Source organism: Labeo rohita, chromosome 24 (genome assembly GCF_022985175.1).
Source record: "Labeo rohita strain BAU-BD-2019 chromosome 24, IGBB_LRoh.1.0, whole genome shotgun sequence".
Taxonomy (NCBI): domain Eukaryota; kingdom Metazoa; phylum Chordata; class Actinopteri; order Cypriniformes; family Cyprinidae; genus Labeo; species Labeo rohita.
This window is the reverse complement of record NC_066892.1, coordinates 7,014,758-7,035,529: the sequence shown is the minus strand read 5'-3', so window position 1 is coordinate 7,035,529 and position 20,772 is coordinate 7,014,758.

Here is a 20,772-nt window from a genome sequence, read left to right as displayed (position 1 = left end):
GTAAGCGCTCTGTCAGGAGACCAGAGCATGTGCTAATAATTCTGACCTAATTCTGCCGTTCGCTGCATCGCATGAGGTCATCCACGAGATGCTGGGATCTGCTGTCCCTATGGCAACCAAGGACAAATTGCTCTGTAATGCAAACATACAGTATTTGTTTGCAATTGGTTCCCGAGAGAGAGCGAGAGATATAAGACCTTGAAGCACTTTGAATGTTTTCTATGATTGACTGGAGGTTGGCAGCCATTTAGACGTTTATGTTCTGTAGTTTTTCTATACACCGTGGGTTAAGAATTTGAGACAAAAATTACATCCCAATTCTAAAAACCTCATTTTACCTCAAAATTGATTTTGAAAGAAGTCTCTTATGCTCACAAGGCTGCATTTATTTGATAAAAACAATAAATAATGTGAAATATTATTGCAATTTATAACGTTTTCTGTTTGAATATATTTTATAATTTGTTTCTGTGATGCAAAGCTGAATTTTCAGCATCATTACTCAGTCTTCAGTGGCACGATCCTTCAGAAATCATTCAGAAATACTGATTTGCTGTTGCTGTTTCTTCTTATTATCTATGTTTAAAACCATTTTGCTGTGTAATATATTTTGTGAAAACCATCTTTTTAGGATTAGGTCATTGTACATTATTTATTTATTTATTTACATTTAAAAAAGTAAATGAGTTCAAAAAATGAAATTGGCTTGCAGGAAAAATAAAATGACTAATGAATCATTTTTGTGTTTCGTGGTTAGGGTTGTTCGAGGTGAATTGTTTGGGAAACGCTGTGATGATTTTTACTCTCTCGAAGCACAGTTGAAGATTAGCCACCTGTTACTGATCCAGCTCTCTGTCTCTTTCCCAACGGGCTGAACCGAGCCAGAACTCTACCCTGCCTCTCTTTAACATCCAGATCTGTCAGTGAGCTCATCTTTGGCTTTCATCTGTGTGCTCAGCATCACTCGCTTCTAAAACAACCACGCACATCTGGCGAGATATAAAATCCCATCTATAAATCTCACAGGAAAAAGAATGGACTTTATAAGATACTGTACCAGTTTATATGAGATGCTGTAAAGCTTATACTCCTCACGCTTATGCCAGAACCTTTAAACCTCCTGTTATGCAGCCATCTGCACTCCACACACTGTACTAACCCACTAACCACTAGCTTCATACACTGTGCACTACTATCATGCGCAACAGACTGCCCTCAAATACTACATATCACCTTTAAAACCTGCAATCATAGATAGCATGCTATCATATGATTTTACCAGTATTCAGTATATTTTCTGTGCACAGTGTATAATATTTTCTGTATGCATGGAATAACTGAAATGTGTATTTGCCAAAATGCACTGTGTGGAACCAGACACTGCATGGAATGTTTGTCAGTTTCCAGTGTAATAAATGGACTGGAAACTGGAAGCAACATTATTGGTCAGCGCTGACTTTTGAAAAATGTTTTGTTGCATTTAGCATAAAGTGTCACAAGTTACATAGAAAAAAATAAAGAAAAAATATTTGCTATACTGCTTAGTATGCAGAAAAAGTAGGCATGTCAGCAAAGCCATTATCTTCTGTATGAATTTGGAAGTATGTCAGAACTACATGGAAAAACACTGTTTTAGATGTAAAATTTACCCTTTTTTTAGATAGGAACTGCCGTGTTTAAATTTAGACAAAATGTGTTATTTAGAAACTCTATATTACAAATAATAATAATTTAAAAAAAATTAAATAATGATTAAAAACATTGAAGACTGACGTAACAATGCTGAAAATTCAGCTTTGTCATCACAGGAATAAATTACATTTTAAAATGTAGCTGCAAGCAGCAATTAAGGGGCCAAGCACAACAGATGTACAATGAAGAGCTAAGGAGCTGTCTTTAATTACTCAAAAAAAGACCATGGTTCTCCAACCCTGCTCCTGGAGAGCTACCTTCCTGCAGACTTATAGTTGACATAGGAAATTTAGGTGTTGTTTAATTCATTATGCGGTTTCAAATCTAACAAGACCAATCTTATGATTTTTGGCAAAACTGGTAAGAATTTCTCAGTAGAAATGTCAAATTGTATATATTTGGACCAGTAGGTGGCGCAGTGCCAAAACTATTTATGTGCACTCATGTCATGTTTATTATAAAACATGCCAAGTTTGGTCAGAATCCGCTAAAGTGTTGCAGAGATATAGCCTCATGTCCATTTTTGCACAAAAGCTTTTTGATAACTTTTTGCCAGAATGATGATCTGAGCCAGTTTTGGTGAAAGTTGGACAAAGCGTCTAGGATGAGTCAAAAAAGTAGACTTTTTGGAGTACTTAAAAATTTGGCCATATCTTTTGAACCCTTGGTGGCTCTGTGTCAAAACTATTCATGTGCCTTCAGGTGATGCACGTACCAATTTTGGTCTGAATCTGTTAAAGCATTGCAAATATATAGCCTCATGTCTATTTTTGGGTGAATTCCGTCAAATTCGTTAATGCGCTTTACGAAAACAGTTTGGTATATCAAAAAGCTTTTGAAAACCTTTGGCCACCATTGTCTAAAGATGATCTGAGCTGATTTTGGTGAAAATCAGACAAAGTTTTCGCAAATTTTAATTTGCGAAGAATCATGGCCCAAGAATTTTGCTTCTGCATCTTATGGTTTAAAAGTTATTAACAGAAACATAAGTGCAAATTTGGCCTGTTGGTGGGGCTAGAGAGTTTGCGTTAGAGACTCCAAATTTGCTGTGGTTAATGGTGAGACTGTCTTTAGTCCATGTGGCAAATTTCATAACTGTCCAGCAAGCAGTTATATAGGAATCATAAGATTCATAACAATATGTTAAAACATTTGAAAAATACAGCATTTTACTACAAAATTCGAAATGGTCCATGCTCAAAATGGCTGACATAGGAAAATTTGGTATTGTTTGATTCGGTATGCCGCTCTGAATCTAACAAGAACACTCATGATTTTTGGTTAAACCAGACCAAGATGTCAAATCTTCATATCTTTTGACCACTAGATGGCACTGTGTCCAAACTGCTAATGTGTCCACAGGAAAATCTTGGTATAACACGTACCAAGTTTGGCCTGAATCCGTTTAAGTGTTGCAAAGATGTAGCCTCATGTCCATTTTTTTCGTGAATTTGGTCAAATTCATTAATGCACTTTACAAAAACGGTTTGGTATATCAAAAAGCTTTTGAGAACTTTTGGCCAGCATTGTCAGAAGATTATCTGAGCCAGTTTTGGTGAAAATCAGACAAGCAGTCTAGAACGAATTCCAAAAAGTAGATTTTTCACAAAATTCAAAATTTGCGAAAGATCGTGGCCCAAGAATGTTGTTTCTAGACCTTATGTGCAAATTTGGCCTGTTGGTGGTGCTAGAGAGTTTGATTTAGAGACTCCAAATTTGCTGTGGTTAATAATGAGACTGTCCTCTATCTGTGTGCCAAATTTTAAAACTGTCCCACAAGCGATTCTATGAGGTCCCTAAGGTCCAACCCCAAGGTCCATCTATTTTTTATCTGTTGAAAACTACTCATGTGCCCTCAGGTCATTTAGAAGATATAGTCTTATGTCCATTTTTGCTCAAATTTTGTCAAATTTGTTAAAGCCCTTTCCAAAAATGGCTTATATCAGAAATATATTGATATAAGCCATTTATCAAAAAGTCTTTTGGCCAGCATTGTCTGAAGATGATTTGAGCAAATTATGGTGAAAATCTGACAAACTGTCAAAATTGCAAAATTGGCTCATTGCCATGAGCCATGGAATTAGAGGGAAGAAATTTCTTCTTCTAGTCATTATGGTTCAAACGTTATTAGCAGAACTATGAGTGCAAATTTGGCCTATTGGTGGCACTAGACCATTTGAGATAGAGACTCCAAATTTGCTGTGGTTAATTTTATGAGAGTCCTCTATCTGTGTGCCAAATTTCATAACTTTCCTCCTTGTTTTCTCTTTCACTCTCCAGCTGACCTCATATGAACACAATTCATAGCCAGCATTGAGATTTTGAGCTTCAAACATGAGGGCTGAAATGTGACAGAGGGCATCAAATTGATTTAAAGCGTCTGATGTCTGCGAGCAGCTGGCCAGTTGTATTCAGACAATCAATCCATCTGCCACCCAGCCCCAGCAGATCTACCAGAGACAGCGCACTGGGCACTTTGTGCCGCCTGTGAAGGTTTGTTCCACAACATTACACCCTCTTTAAGAGACGAATGTATGCGAGAGACATTTATCAAAAAAAGCGAAGACATGAAATGAAATGCACAATATTGTGTACTTTGCACCATGCTGAGGTTCATTCATATCTGTCTTTACTTTGCCACTTTTTCTTCCTTCTCTTGCTTTCTCACTTGCTCAACAAACAAAGGAAAGTTAATGAAGTGCATCTACAGGCTGAAACTTTTTTACATGTGCTTGATATAGTCATGTATTTCCAACCTGTCATGGTATGACTATAAATGCCACATAAATAAACACGGCACCTGTTGTGAACCGTCTTGACTTATTTAGACTCATAGCTTGCGACTCTTTGTGACTCGCATCAGGCTGTTGGAGATGCTGAATCAAAACATGACATTGAAACAGCTTACAGTCCCATCGAAGCAATAGATCACCCAAAATTTCCACCCTCAGGCAATACAAGATGTAGATGACTTTGGTTCGTAAAGTGATAGTTCACTCAAAAATGAAAATTACCCCATGATTTACTTACCCTCAAGCAAGCCTAGGCGTCTTCTTTCAGATGAATACAAAAAATGTCCTGGCTCTTCCAAGCTTTATAATTGCAGTGAATGGGTGTTGAGATTTTGAAGTCCAATAAAGTGCATCCATCCATCATAAAAAGTACTCCACATGGTTTTGGGGGCTTAATAAAGGCATTCTGAAGCGAATCAATGTGTTTGTGTAAGAAAAATATCCAAATTGAAAACTTTATAAACTTTATAATCCTTAGCTTCCACTAACTGTCGAATATGCATTCACAATAGAATGCTGTTCCTACGGATGACTAAAGTTTTAAAGTGTTAAATATGCATATTTTTCTTACACTTTATTAACCCCCCAGAGCTAGGTGGAGTACTTTTTATGTGGGATGGATGCACTTTTTTGGGCTTCAAAATCTCAACACCCATTCACTGGCATTATAAAGCTTGGAAGAGCCAGTACATCTTTTAATTTAACTCGTCTGAAAGAACAAAGTCATATACACCTAGGATGGCTTGAGGTTAAATAAATCACAGGGTAATTATCATTTTTGGGAGAACTACTGTACGCCCTTATCGGAAATTTAGCATCACTTTTGCTTCCCAGTGGATCCTCTGCAGTGAATGGGTGCCGTCAGAATAAGAGTCCAAACAGCTGATTAAAAACATCACAATAATCCACAAGTAGTCAATATCACTCCAAGACAGTAAGATATTTTTAACTTCAAGTCATTGCTTCTGGCTAAAATACAAGTCCATAATCCATAATATTGCTTTCTCCAGTGAAAGATTTGTCTTGTCTGAATCAGGTGAGAAATATGCATATGATATGATCGAGCACATCACAAATGTCAAAGCAGTAGTAACCCAAAGCTCTAATTTCTCCTTCTTAAGGTCAGCAGGTGTGCATGAATATCTTAGACTTGTTCAAAATGATTGATACCTCCATTGTTTTGAGTTAAGAGTTCAGCTGTCCACCTCACATATGGGCTGCGCCATTGTGGCATCCGCCGGCCTGAAAGATAGAAAAGCCCTCAGGGTTCACTGAGGTTTTAAATATGCATCATTTGGCATTTGTGTCCCCGTATCACAAGGTGACACATTCTGATGTTTATCAGAACATCTGTTATGTTGTCATTTTCCCCCACCTATCATGCAATTTTCATATCAAGCACAATCGGAGAAACCTTCGAGACACTTGCTGCATGCAAATGTGCACTGTTCTTTCCTTCCTTTTCCTTCTTTTCCTTTTTACCTATATAGAGTATTCAAAATCAATCGCTAGCTGTGTTTTAACGTCTTAGAAGACAGCTGCCTATGCGGTCAGTAAACAACGAGGCAGCCTACTATTGTAGGTTTTGGAGCAGAGCTTGCGTCATACTGTACCAAGTCCACCTAATATTTAACAGAAGCCCCTCCAATATCCTCTATTGCATGTCCAGAGAAGGGGTTGGTAATGTTGTTGAATGATTTATTTGTTACTGATGACATCTAAAACCATCCTCTGACAGGATTACCATCTGTACAGTCAATAAACAGAGCTGTCAGTTTAAATACTGACTTTCTTCTATAATCATTAAGTTCGAGCTAAAATCAGCTGGTCAGCTTGTGAATATACTCTGACGATTTTTGTAGAAATATAATATCAAAGCACAAATATATTAAGATATTTTAAAGGGACAAACTAATCAAATTTCACCCTGTAAACAATGCTTACTTACACAAGTTGAAGTCAAAAGTTTGCATACACCTTTCAGAATCTTCAAAATGTAAATTTTTTTGCAAATATAAGAGGGATCGTACAAAATGAATGTTATTTTTTAATTTAGTACTGACCTGAGTAAGATATTTCACATAAAATATGTTTACATATAGTATAGCCCTGTTCAAAAGTTTACATATGCTTTATTCTTAATACTTTGTTGTTACCTGAATGATCCACAGCTGTTTTTTTGGTTTTGTTTTGTTTAGCGATAGTTGTTCATGAGTCCCTTGTTTGTCTTTTCACACTGAGGACAACTGAAGGATTCATATGCAACTATTACAGAAGGTTCAAACACTCACTGATGCTCCAGAAGGAAAAACAATGCATTAACAGTCAGGGGGTGAAAACCTTTGCATTTGAAGATCAAGGTAATTTTTACTTATTTTGTCTTCTGGGAAACATGTAAGTATCTTCTGTAGCTTCTAAAGGGCAGTACTAAATGAAAGAATTATGATATTTAGGCAAAATAAGAAAAATGTACACTTCAAGAATCTTTCTTCTGTTCAAAAGTTTTCACACCCATCTCTTAATGCATCGTTTCTCCTTCTGAAGCGTCGGTGAGCATTTGAACCTCCTGTAATAGTTGCATATAAGTCCCTTGGTTGTCGTCAGTGTAAAAAGATGGATCTCAAAATCATACAGTCACTGTAAAAATGCTGAAAAACCACAGAATTTGTGGGACCTGAAGGATTTTTCTGAAGAACAGCAGGCAGTTTAACTGTTCAGGACAGGTACTCAGGAACGACTATTAATAAACAAAAAAGTAACAACACAGTATTAAGTATCAAGTGTATGTAAACTTTTGAACAGGGTCATTTTTATAAATTCAACTATTATTTTCTGTTGTGGACTTTATGTAAACGTCTTAAATGTGAAATATCTTATTCAGGTCAGTGCTAAATAAAATTTAACATACATTTTGCATAATCCCTCTTATTTTGGTAAAATAATTAAAATTTTCCAGATTCTGCAAGGTGTGTGTAAACTTTTGACCTCAACTGTATATCAGCATGCTGTGATTGTGTGAGTTGTTTTCTAACTAAATGTTTAATATTATTATCATTTTATGATAATATCATTGGATCATAACATTTTTATTTTATCGATACATATTATTACAACCTACATCTCTGTGTGAGAACTATCCAAGAACTATCCATGTGTTTCCTGTGCACTGTGAGAGGTTCATCTAAGAGAACGTGAGTCCGGAGTTCCCTTGTTTCATTTGCAGGAACATTTGACCCGTTTCCCAGCTTGACTCATCGTTTCCAGTCTGACCGCCTTTGTTTCTTTGTTCCCCTCTTTATTCATCTTTCTCTTCCTGCTCATTTCCACAGTACACCTTCCAAACCGGGCCTAACCTTTCGAGCCAACGGCCACCGTGTCCATCCTCCCATTCTGTTGACTCAGCAAAACGGTTCAGAGGCCACAAAACGAAAACAAAATCATCTCCTTTGGAAAATATTGTTGGGCCTTGGCCGATGTGTTCGTTCTGTCTGCTTCTGTAGTGCACACAAACACAGATGACTGTTTGCAGTCTCTTTGGCCCGCCAACAGCGCACGACTGGGAACGTCCTGCTTCCATGAGCTGAGTTATCTTTCCTTCTGTAGCAGGAAAGGAAGCGGAGGGAGGCGAGGGATGGCGGGGAGTGTCGGAGGGATTTTAAAGGAAATTTGGAAACACAAAAGGCTTGTAAGTGGGGGACAATAATGAATCCAGAGGTGTGGAGAACAGGCGTACAGGAAAATGGCTCATGTGGGAGCTTCTTGTACAGCTGATGAAGATTGAGTTATTGAAGTATTATCATTATGCTTCTCAAGGGGACCATCAGTGCTGATGTGACCGCCTGCAGAGACCAAAGCAAACGTAGTTACAGCCTGTAGTGTCTCTGTTTATGAGGGCTGTGTTTATTTTTGTTGGTGTCTTTGTACAGTTCTAGAATTTCTCTTGATTTTTCAGTCATTTTTCTATACTGTTGTTCAGTCGCTTTCAAAAAGATAACATTATCATGTATAGTTTTTTTTCTAAAATTCATGCTTGTTGTGATTACTGTACATAAAGTAATTTATGTACTGTGTATATGTGCTTGACCCATGAAAATTGTCACTGTAAAAATATTAATTGTTCTAAAAATAGGCTTAATTTTCTTTTTTAAACGTTATTTCATTTTATATTTTTTTCAATAAACCTGAAAAATGAACCAGACAAACTTTTTTTTTCAATGAGATTCATCCAAAATAAAGTCTTTTGCACCAAAGTAGTATTAGTCAAATTTATTGCATTATTTAGTTTTTCATGACTGTTTTCCAGACTTAAACATGCGCTTTTTTTCTGCTGCTTCTGAGTAAACATTCTCTTTGAGAAAAACTGTTTTTGCAAGTTTTTTTAGTTCTGAAAGTTGCATCATGTTCTTAGTATAACAAGGCCAATTTGATTTTCGCATGATAACACTAGTAATAATTGTGTCTTTGTGTGTTCAGCTCTAGTCATTCCCAGGACGGTCCTGCACATGACAGTTCTGACTCATGACATTAATGTCATGCTTCCTGTACTTGCTGATGGTCTGGGACGTCCCACTGCACTCTTGAGTGCTTCTCACTGTGATGATCTAAATGTGTGTCATATGAGGTGAAGTCAGTGGGTGAGTGTAAAATCTCAAAACATATATTACTTGTGCTTTATATGAAAGAAATTTGTATTACTTTTTATTTGTTTTTATTAAATAGATGTATTAATAATAATGGATCAATTTTAGTTATGTGTTTTCATGCTCACACACACCCAGTCAAAAGTTTTTGAACAGTGAGATTTTTAATGTTTTTTAAGTCTCTTCTGCTCACTAAGCCTGCATTTATTTGATCCAAAGTATGGCAAAAACAGAAATTTTAAAGATATTTTTACTATTTAAATAAATTGTTTTCTATTTGAATATATTTTAAAATTATATTTATTCCTGTGATTTCAAAGCTGAATTTGTAGCATTACTACTCCAGTCACACGATCCTTCAGAAATCATTCTAATATTCCGATTTGCTGCTAAAAAAAACATTTATTATTATTGTTTAAAACAGATGAGTAGAATTTTTTTTATGTTTCTTTGATGAATAGAAAGTTCAGAAGAACAGCATTTATCTGAAATAGAAATATTTTGTGAAACTGTAAATGTCTTTATCATTAAATGCTAAATATAATAATTAATTTAATAATGATACAATTTCTGTAATTTCTCAACCCCCCCAAAAAAAAAAAAAAAAAAAATTATACTGACTCCAAACTTTCGAATAATATAGTGTATAATGTTGCAAAAGCTTTTGATTTTAGATAAATGCTGACCTTGAAGAATCCTGAAAAAATGTACTTAACCGGTTTAAATATTTATCATAATAATAAAAACTAAATGTTTCTTGAACAGCAAATAACCATATTGGAATGATTTCTGAAGGATCATGCGACTTCGTGATCACAGGAATAAATTACATTTTCAAATATATTCAAATAGAAAACAGTTATTTTAAATAGTAAAAATATTTCATATTTTATACTGTTTTTTCTGTACTTTGGATCAAATAAATGCAGGTTTGGTGAGCATAAAAGAGTTCTTTAAAAAACATAAATCTTACTGTTCAAGAACGAATGACACTAATATTACTTTATTTTATTTTAGTATTTTTTCCAAGAAAGGATGCATTAAATTGTTCAAAAGTGGCAGTAAACATTTATAATATCACAACAGATATACATATATAGAGAGAGAGATAAATTAAATTAAATTTAATTAAAATAAAATTTAAGAAATTAATTTTTTTTCAAGAAAGGGTGCATTAAATTGATCACAAGTGACAGTAGAGACATTTATAATGTTACAAAAGACACACACACATACACACACATATCTATCTATCTATATTCCAGTTTTTTTATATTAGTTTGGTACAATAAATATTTTACTATATAGTATAAAGTTTATACAGTATGCAGCGGGTTCGTAAATGACTGCATATGGCCTGTTTGTGGCCTCAGTCTTTCTTATTGTTGTTCAGTCTTTTCTGACCTGCTGTCTTATAGTGGCTGATCTTTGAAGCACTCACTGATATGGCAAATTCACTGTGAAATGAGCTTTCTCCTTTGCGCTTGTATCAGTGAGATGGTCTATATGCATGCAGATACAGACAGCTGTCCCATTTGCAACTGATTTTTTTTTTAACTGATTTGCACTTTGTCTCTACGGGACTTGAAGCTAATTACCTACATGCTGACTGATGGGGAAAATCAGCGAATGAAATTAATAACGGTAAGAGTGATATCATCCATCTTTGGCAGCATCTCAGGGGAAGCAATTTAGACCTTTTTATACACGCAACAAGTGTCAATTAAAATGACTGACTGTGACGGTCGTAGCTACAGATACTGAGAGACAATCTGAACAGCCCCTGGAGCAATAATTGCAGTGTTTTAGGGTGTATTGTTGACACCCAACCACCGCTGAATATGTGTAGTGCAAAAAAAGTAAAAATCCCATTTATTTTCTCCATTGAGCATCTATCTGTCTGTCTGTCTGTCTGTCTATCTATCTTAAGTCATTGCATCTAATAGGGTCCCTTTAATGACTGTAAAATCAAAATTTTTTTGTTTTTAATGCTTAAATAATTATTAAATTTTTAATTATAAAAAAAACACAACACAATAAATATAAGTAAAACATGTCACATTAAATGGTAAACTTTAGCAAACACACAGTCTTTGCATTCATTTACTTGTTAACTCGTGTTTTGCTTTCAAGAGCACGTAAATCAATAATGATTGAACTTCAGAAAATGAAAAAGCCACAAACTGTCTGTGTGATAAACAGGCTTGTCACTCTATTAATATATTTAATCAATGACTAACGAGGCGATGAGTCAATTTTTATTTATCGGACATGCTGTGTTCCCGCAAACCGACAAATATGTCAGGACACTCCCACACAGTTTACTAATATTTATCAGAAGCGACAGGAGCCGCAAAGGTCGAGGACAATGTGCTGACGTATTACATCTGCTGCTAAGCAAACAGTTATTTAATCAGTGGAAATATGTGTTTCCTGTGACCATCGTTGCGTTTCTCATTTTGTCAGGTGTCTGCTGTGTGTAAAACACTTTCTTGATTTATCGTACTTCCTCTCAGAACTTGCAATTAGTGTATTTCCGATTAACAAGACAACCTGGAGTCAACTCGGCTGATGAAGAAGCCTTCAGAGACCACAGCCAATCAGAACGCAGTTCCTCAGCGCCCCATAACCGTTACCTAGTGTGGTTCATTATGTGGTGTGATTTGCATGAGATAATTGGCTATGTCTGTCATGCGTAATTGCACAAAATTAGAGATCATCCACAGGGTGGAAAAATAAGGAAAAATAGAAAATATAAATTTCAAAAATAGCCAAGCTGCATTTACAAATATACTGTCTCTAAACAGCACCATTCAGAATTAAATTTAAATTTAAAGGCTGAATTTAGATTGCTGTAGCAAACAAGATGCAGAATTTTCAGTTGAATTTAAATGTAAAAATTCAAAGATATTGCCTTGATAAAACCTTAAAAAGCCTTAAACTTTTAAGGTTTATAAACTAGTTGGATGAATAGATGGATGGATGGATGGATAAATGGGTGAATGGATGGATAGAGAGATGGATAAATGAAAAATATGGATAGACAAAGACAGATGGATGGACATTTGGATAGATGATAAATGGATAGAGAGATGGATAAGCTGATAGAGAGAAAGAGGTGAGAAAAGAGATGAATGGATGGCGAGATGGAAAAATGGATGGATGGATAAATGAACAGATACATGGAGATGGTTTAATAGATGAGATAGAGAGATGGATAAAAGAGAAATATAGATAGATGCATGGACGGATGGATAGTAGATGGATAGAGAGATGGATAAAAGAGAAAAATAGATGCTAGAGAGATAATGATAAATAGACAGATGAATAGATAAATGGGTGGATGAATGGATAGAGAGATGGGAAAAATTAAATATAGATAGAGAGACAGATGGATGGACATTTGGATAGATAAATGGACGAATAGATGGATAGAGAGAAAGATGATAAAAGAGAGACAGATGGGTAGATAAATGGGTGAATGAATGGATAGAGAGATGGATAAAAGAAAAATATGGACAGATAGAGAGATACATGGATGGACATTTGGATAGATAAATGGATGGATAGATGATAAATAGATGGACAAATAGATGGAGAGATGGATAAACTGATAGAGAGAAAGATGTGATAAAAGGGGATGGATGGATGGATGGATGGATAAATGAGCGGATAGATGGAGATGGATTAATAGATAGATGAGAAAGATGGATAAAAGAGAAATATAGATAGAAAGATGCATGGATGGATGGATGGCAGATGGATAGAGAGATGAATAAAAGAGAAATATGGATGCTAGAGAGATGGATGAATGGATAAATGGACAGATGGATATATAAATGGGTGGATGAATGGATAGAGAGATGGGAAAAATGAAATATGGATAGACAGAGAGACAGATGGATGGACATTTGGATAGATAAATGGATGGATAGATGACAAATAGATGGATGAATAAATAGATAAATTGACAGAGAGAAAGATATGATAAAAGATATGGATGGAGAGATGGATGGATGGACAAATGAACGGATAGATGGAGATGGATTAATAGATGAGATAGAGAGATGGATGATAGATAGATGGGTAGATGGATAGAGAGAGATAAAAGAGATAAATATGGATGGATAGAGAGACGGATGGATGGAGAGATGAAAAAATCAATAGACAGAAAAAGATGATTAAAAAGATGATAGATAGACAGATAAATGGGCGGACAGATGGATGTGTAGAGAGATGGATAAAGGAGAGAAATATGGATGATATCTGCTTTACCAAAGTGAACACCAGAAATCAGGTATACAAATAATCACACCTGACAGCAGTAATATTTCCGTATTTCCATGAAACACAAAGATGTTTTTTTTTCCATTAGCCATGGGAATTATGTTAATGAAAAGTCCACAGTAGAATTTTGCAACCTTCACAGCATGAAAATCAACCGCCGACTTAATTTCTCCCTCATTTTACCCTCTGACCAGCTCTCATTTATTCTCCATCAACAGCCCCTGCGCTCCAATCAACATAATCTGTTTCAGTTTGACCCACATCTACAGCCAAACAACAAGTCCTGACTGAGATTTTGTCTTTTTTGCCTGTTGTGAAACAAATTAGAAATAAATCAAGCTGCTCGTCTGAACGTCAGGCGGCCCGGGTAGATGTATTAACGTAATTTACATGAGCGCCACAGGAGATTCCTGACGACCGCTGGCCAGGTCTCATTAAATTAACGTGATAATGTCCCATTCTAATTTACAATTACTCCCTACCATCAAAATGATGCTATTGAGTCCCGGATCCACCCTGCTGTCATTGAAAATCAATGATGTAACGTTTGCTTAAGCTCACAAGAGGTACAATTAACTGATCACATTATCCTAAAGAAAACTCATTCCAGCTAATACAGTGTTGATCTTGGTCCTCTGAAGGATTGAACTCAAGGATCAAATAGTACATGATCCGTGTGGTATTGGGATAATCACTATTACAGTTACTCGTACTTAGGGTTAAGGATTTAAACAAACCCCTGGGATGATCTGGGATGTGTTTAATAAGTATGTATATGTATGCCAGATTGTGTGACTTGTTACTATTAAACAGTACTGTTCAAATGTCATGCTTGGTTTGCTTACGTAATTTAATGCAGATATGAAATGCATATCTGTAAGTTGGGCCATAAAGACTTGACATTGGGCTTTTACAAAGTAAAACACCTACACTGTAAAAAACAATTAGTTGAGTCAACTTAAAATAATTTGTAACCCAGCTGCCTTAAAATTTTAAGTTCAGCCAACTCACAAAAAAGTTTAGTCAACTTGAAATGTTAAGTTGTACTAAGTGACAACTTTTATTTTATTTATAAAATTTTAAGGCAGCTGGGTCACAAGCCCAGCTTTAAATTTTAACAAACCAAATTGTTTGTTTAGTCAACTCAAATATCTAAGCTGTCACTTAGTACAACATAACATTTCACGTTGACTGAACTTATTTGACTAAACTTAAAATTTTAAGGCAGCTGGGTAATAAATTGAAATGTTAAGTTGTACTAAGTGACAACTTAGATATTTGAGTTCATTCAACTTAAAATTTGAAGGCAGCTGGGTAACAAGCCCAGCTTCTGAGTTTAACAAACCAAATAGTTTGTTTAGTCAACTCGAATATCTAATTTGTCACTTAGTGCGACTTAACATTTCAAGTTGACTAAAACGTTGACTGAACTTAAAATTTTAAAGCAATTTGGTAATAAATTGAAATATTAAGTTGTACTAAGTGACAACTTAGATATTTGAGTTCATTCAACTTAAAATTTGAAGGCAGCTGGGTAACAAGCCCAGCTTCTGAGTTTAACAAACCAAATAGTTTGTTTAGTCAACTCGAATATCTAATTTGTCACTTAGTGCGACTTAACATTTCAAGTTGACTAAAACGTTGACTGAACTTAAAATTTTAAAGCAGTTTGGTAATAAATTGAAATGTTAAGTTGTACTAAGTGACAACTTAGATATTTGAGTTCATTCAACTTAAAATTTGAAGGCAGCTGGGTAACAAGTCCAGCTTTTAAGTTTAACAAACCATTTTTTTGTTTAGTCAACTCAAATATCTAAGTTGTCATTTAGTACTACTTAACATTTCAAGTTGACTAAACTTATTTGAGTTGACTGAACTTAAAATGTTAAAGCAGTTTAGGTAATTGAAATCTTAAGTTGTACTAAGTGACAACTTAGATATCTGAGTTCATTCAATTTAACATTTCAAATTGACTGAACTTAAAATTTTAAGGCAGCTGGGTGACAAATTATTTTAAGTTGGCTCAACAATTTTTTTACAGTGTTCCCAGTAAAAAATTAAAAACACAATTTTTGAGTCAGCTTAAAATAATTTGTTACCCTGCTTGCTAAGTAACAACTTAGATATTTGTGTTTGTTAAACTTAACAGATGGGTAAGTAACCCAGCTGCCTTAAAATTTGAAGTTGATTCAACTCAAATATCTAAGTCATCACTTAGTATAATTTAATATTTCAAGTTGAATAAACTTTTTTTGAGTTGACTGAACTTAAAATTTTAAGGCAGGTTACAAATTATTTTAAGTTGACTCCACAAAGTGTTTTTTTTTTTACAGTGTATGCATCTGCATAGCAATGCTCTGGCAAACACCTTAGCATTGGGCGGAAGCTTTTATGGGGTAGGCATCAGATTTTTTTTCTTTTTTCCCCAGCAAATCTAGTTCATTTATTCACAGTTGATTATGTACTATAATTAGCATTGTGCCCAGCAAAAAATGTCCCATTAAACATTGTGTCACAGCAAGTAAAAAAAAAAAAAAAAAAAAAAAAACAGGAAGGCACACGGTCCCTAAAAAGCATTCCATCCATCTGTTCGCTCTCCTCTTTTATGCCGTGATATATTTTATCCATGCCTATTTACTTTACGTCCATACATTCCAAGAATAAAGCATTCACATGACTCTCAAATGAGATTTGCTCATTAGGAGTTACAGCAGTCTAGTGCCCCACAGGTCTAAAACTGCTCATTTAGTTTCATCTCTATCATTTCTCTCTCTCTGTCCTTTAATTGCATCTCTTCCAAGGTCCTTTCTCTGTATCTGCTCCCCTGACTCTAATTGTACGGATATTTCTGGCTACGGATTAGCATCGAGTCTGTGGTAGCCTTGACTGGTAGATTTCAAATGATTAAATAATAACCAGAATTGCAAAACAGTTTTTTTTGACTCATGAAGCAAAGAATCAATGCTGATTTCAGAGGAGTGTGTCTGTTATGGAAGCTTGTTTTCACAGTGGGATAAAAAAAAGGTAGTATGGATGATATAAACTCACAATTTAAAGGAAAACCTGAATTGTGAGATAATAACCTTGCAGTTGAGGGGAAAAAATATAATGGACTTCAATGGTGGCCATCAGGTTAAAGGTCCAGACTGCAGTTTCAGTGCAGCTTCAAAGGGTTCTACATAATTGCAGTCGAGGAATAAGAGTCTTATCTAGCAAATCGATTGGTCATTTTCTAAGAAAAATAGAAAATTACACACTTTTTTTAACCACAAATGCTCATATTGCACTAGCTCGACTTCGTGCTTTACTTAATCACATTGGAAAAGTAACGCAAGGTTAGTTTTTTATCTGTGTACTTTGGTTCAAAAAGGTAGTGTAGGGTGAAATACTCCATCTCATTTTCTCCTCCAACTTCAAAATCGTCCAACATTGTTGTTTTACCTTTTTTTGGGGGTTTGACTTTCTTTACACGTTTGCTTTGAATCATACATCCGTGATTTCATAATGTGTGAGGTTGAGCTAGTGCAAGATGAGAATTTCTTGTTTAAAAAATATATAAATGTTTATTTCTTTTTAGAAAATGACCGATCATTTCGCTAGATAAGACCCTTATTCCTAGGCTAGGACTGTTGAAGCTGCATTGAAACTGCAATTTGGACCTTCAACCCGTTGGCCACCATTGAAGTCCACTATATGGAGAAAAATCCTGGCATGTTTTCTTCAAAAACCTTGTTTGTTTTCAACTGAAGGCAGAAAGACATGAACATCTTGGATGACCTGGGGGTGAGTAAATTATCAAACCTATTACTGACAAATGTAACTTGTGCAACCATTTTGCAGAAAAACCACCAGCTAAACAAAAGTCTGCATCCTGTCTGTACTATTTGTTCTCGGCAGGTCTTTGGAGTCATCTGTACACTCCTTGAACTAATATTTCTGAAAGTATCACTATAGCCAGTTCTGAAGTGATGGCTCCTTCACAGACCATTGCACATAAAGAGTGCCTGGTCAGCTTCAATAGATCCCTTGTGCATAAAATACAATATTTTTTTGCTTTTTTATTTTCTTTTCTTTTTTCTTTTCATCTTTCCAACCTTCTAAATAAAGCACACAGCTATGACCCAATGTTCAAGTATTTGAACACTTAAGCAGTACTTGAAAATACACGAATGTCAGTGCATTAGATAACACATATCCACAAGCAAATGACGCTGGAACCATTTTTGCAACGACTTAAGTGGTGTCAAGGTGATTTTATCACATTTACTATGAATATGTTCCACAAGCATTTAACAACCAAGAAGTTTCACAATATACTTTAGTAAAATGGTACTTGCTTTGAAATGTTTTTGTTTGTTTGTTTGTTTCAGATGCTCCCTTTTACAAATTAGAAATGCATTCTCTGCACTCTGCATATGACCATAAAATTACTATATGTGACCCTGGACCACAAAACCAGTCATAAGTAGCAGGGGTATATTTGTAGCAATAGCCAACAATACAGTGTATGGGTAAAAATGACTGATTTTTCTTTTATGCCAAAAATCATTAGGATATTAAATAAAGATCATGTTCTATGAAGATACTTTGTAAATGTCCTACTGTAAATATATCAAAACTAAATTTTTGATTAGTAAAATGCATTGCTAAGAATCTTTTATATATATATATATATATATATATATATATATATTTTTTTTTTTTTTTTTTTCAGATTCCAGATTTTCAAATAGTTGTATTTTGGCCAAATATTATCTCTTAACAAACCATACATCAATGGAAAGCTTATTTATTCAAGACATATAAATCTCAATTTCAAATAATTGACCCTTATGACTGGTTTTGTGGTCCAGGGTCACATGTGTTATATAATAATTGTATACATTATCTAAGGCAGGGGGTTTCAAACTGCATTCCAGAGGTGCAAAATGGGACAGAATTATTTTTTGTTTTATTTTTAGTTCTATCAAAGTCAATGTATTACCTTAAGATAACGATTACATTTTTATGTTTTTAACTTTGGAAAACAAAATTTTTTTAATACAAGGACAAGTATTTCATTCTGGAAACAACATGTCTTTATAATACAATGGTTAATAATTTCTTGACTTTCTCACTTGGGAGAAGAATCAATATACTTACTAATATAACAAAATAAGTAATATAAAGTGCTATTTTAAGCTTTGGATCTCTACTGGTTTCCTTCTTTACATTGGAAGTTCTTTATAAACTCATTTTGTTTCTTATTTTTGAAAGAGATTTGGTTACAATAGCTTTCTAAGTTGCTTCTCTGTTCGTAGAGTGAAAGTATTCAGAAATTTTATTCTACCCCGCCACAAACAAAGGGAAATGCTGACTCTATTGAGTGCTATTAATTGCTTTCCCATTCGTTCTGCTGATCTCCCCAAGATTAGATTGTAGCGCTTTGTCAGACGGCCGTGTTATTAATTATCATTCCACTGCAATTTCGGTGAAGGAAATTATATTTCTGAAAGATTCGTCTGAAATCCAATAAGAGCTCTGGACATATTGTGCATTAGAAATGAGACGTATTAACCTGTTTAGACACTTAGTTGATTCTTGATTGGTTCTTTAATTTTCAAAAAAAAGATTTGAAAGATAAATGTGATGTTGATGTTTTTCCACAAGCATTACAGTCTCAGACACTAAACAGCTGTCTTGTAACTTTTTTTTTTTAGGTTGGAAACCACAGGAGATCACTCAGCCCAGTTATTTCCAAAACATCTCTGACATGTTTGGAAAGTGTTTTGAGATCATGAACTTACAAGTACATGAACTCTTTATTTGTTTTACCCCTAGTTGGTTCAGAGCCACCAGGGAAATAACGAGGAACACACCTGCTGAGAACATCAGCTGAAGATGAAACCAACTCAGATATTTGTATACAAGGTACGTTTTTCAGCGAGTTTCTTAAATATTGCTGGTCTATTTCCCCATACGGCTTTAGATCACTTGGAATATAGTGTACAAGTGGTATGGACTGCTTCTATGGTGCTTTTTTTGTACAGACATTTGTGAGCTCGACAGTCACACTCTTAAAGGGATAGTCCATCCAAAAATGAAAGTCATCCCATGATTTACTCACCCTCAAGCCATCCTAGATGTATATGACTTTATTCTTACAGATGAATACAACTGGAGTTATATTAAAAAATATCCTGGCTCTTCCAAGATTTATAATGGCAGTGAATGGGTGTTGAGGTTTTGAAGTCCAATAATGTGTATCCATCCATCATAAAAAGTGCTCCAGAGGGTTAATAAAGGCGTTTTTGGAAGAAAAACATCCAGAATTCTCATGTGTACAAAAAAGTAGGTCATACGTGTTTGTAACAACTCAAGGGTGCTTGATTTGCAAAGTTTTAGATCACATCATTGTTCCAGAATTTCTATTTCTTTGTAATCTGTCCTTTCATTCACCCCAACTCTCACTTTTTTCCACCACCTATTTTGTTCTAAGTAAGCGAAATGTTTCAGCAGCTACCGTCTCTGTGGCAGGTTAAATTAGGCAGAAATGATCACTCGTGGGAGCTGAGGGGATGCGTCAGGATGTGTAAAACAGAAGGAGGAAGAATCCCAGTACCTGGAAACACATGCCCTGTTCTCTAGAAAGACAGCTGACGTCGGTATTAAGTGTAGTGCTAAAAACACCTCCATTATATGGTGTTTGTGTTTGGCTGTGTGCCACTGATTAATGTCTCGCAGTCAAGTGAACCATGCCGTGTATTGATTAGTTCCCAGAGAACATGTTTCCACCCTGCAGGCCTCCAGTTAAATGCTGATCATTAAAGCAACAACAAAGGTTAGAACCATTAGCAGGGCCACATGCAATATTGCACAAGTCTCTGAGTGGACTAATCAGTTACTGGCTTAATCAGGTTTTCTTTTCTAATGCATTGAGGAAGTCACTAGGTATTTAGGATGTTTAGATGTAGAAGGTGTCATTGAGTGCAAAATGCTTGTGTTTGAACTTGGAGGGGGAATCAGTGAGTCTAGTTTATGCATGTTTAGGTAAAGTATGATTAATGACTGCAGAATGAACAATTAAACTGAATAACAGACAAAATATGCATCCTAGCTTCCCATATTCTAAGAACGTTAAGCTTTCCATTTCATAGATTTCCAAATGTTATGAGTTCAAGAAAAAACGTCCAATGAATTATGTATACATAATGTGCTTGTGCTTTTTATTTAATAACGCGCTGAGAACATTAGAAAACGAAGTTTGAACGAACATTCTATTTACGTCACTAAAAGAACGTTCATAACTTGAGAGAACTTTGCAAAAACGTCACTCGTTCCATGGGATTACACTCATTATGCTGCAAGCACATGGATGAAGG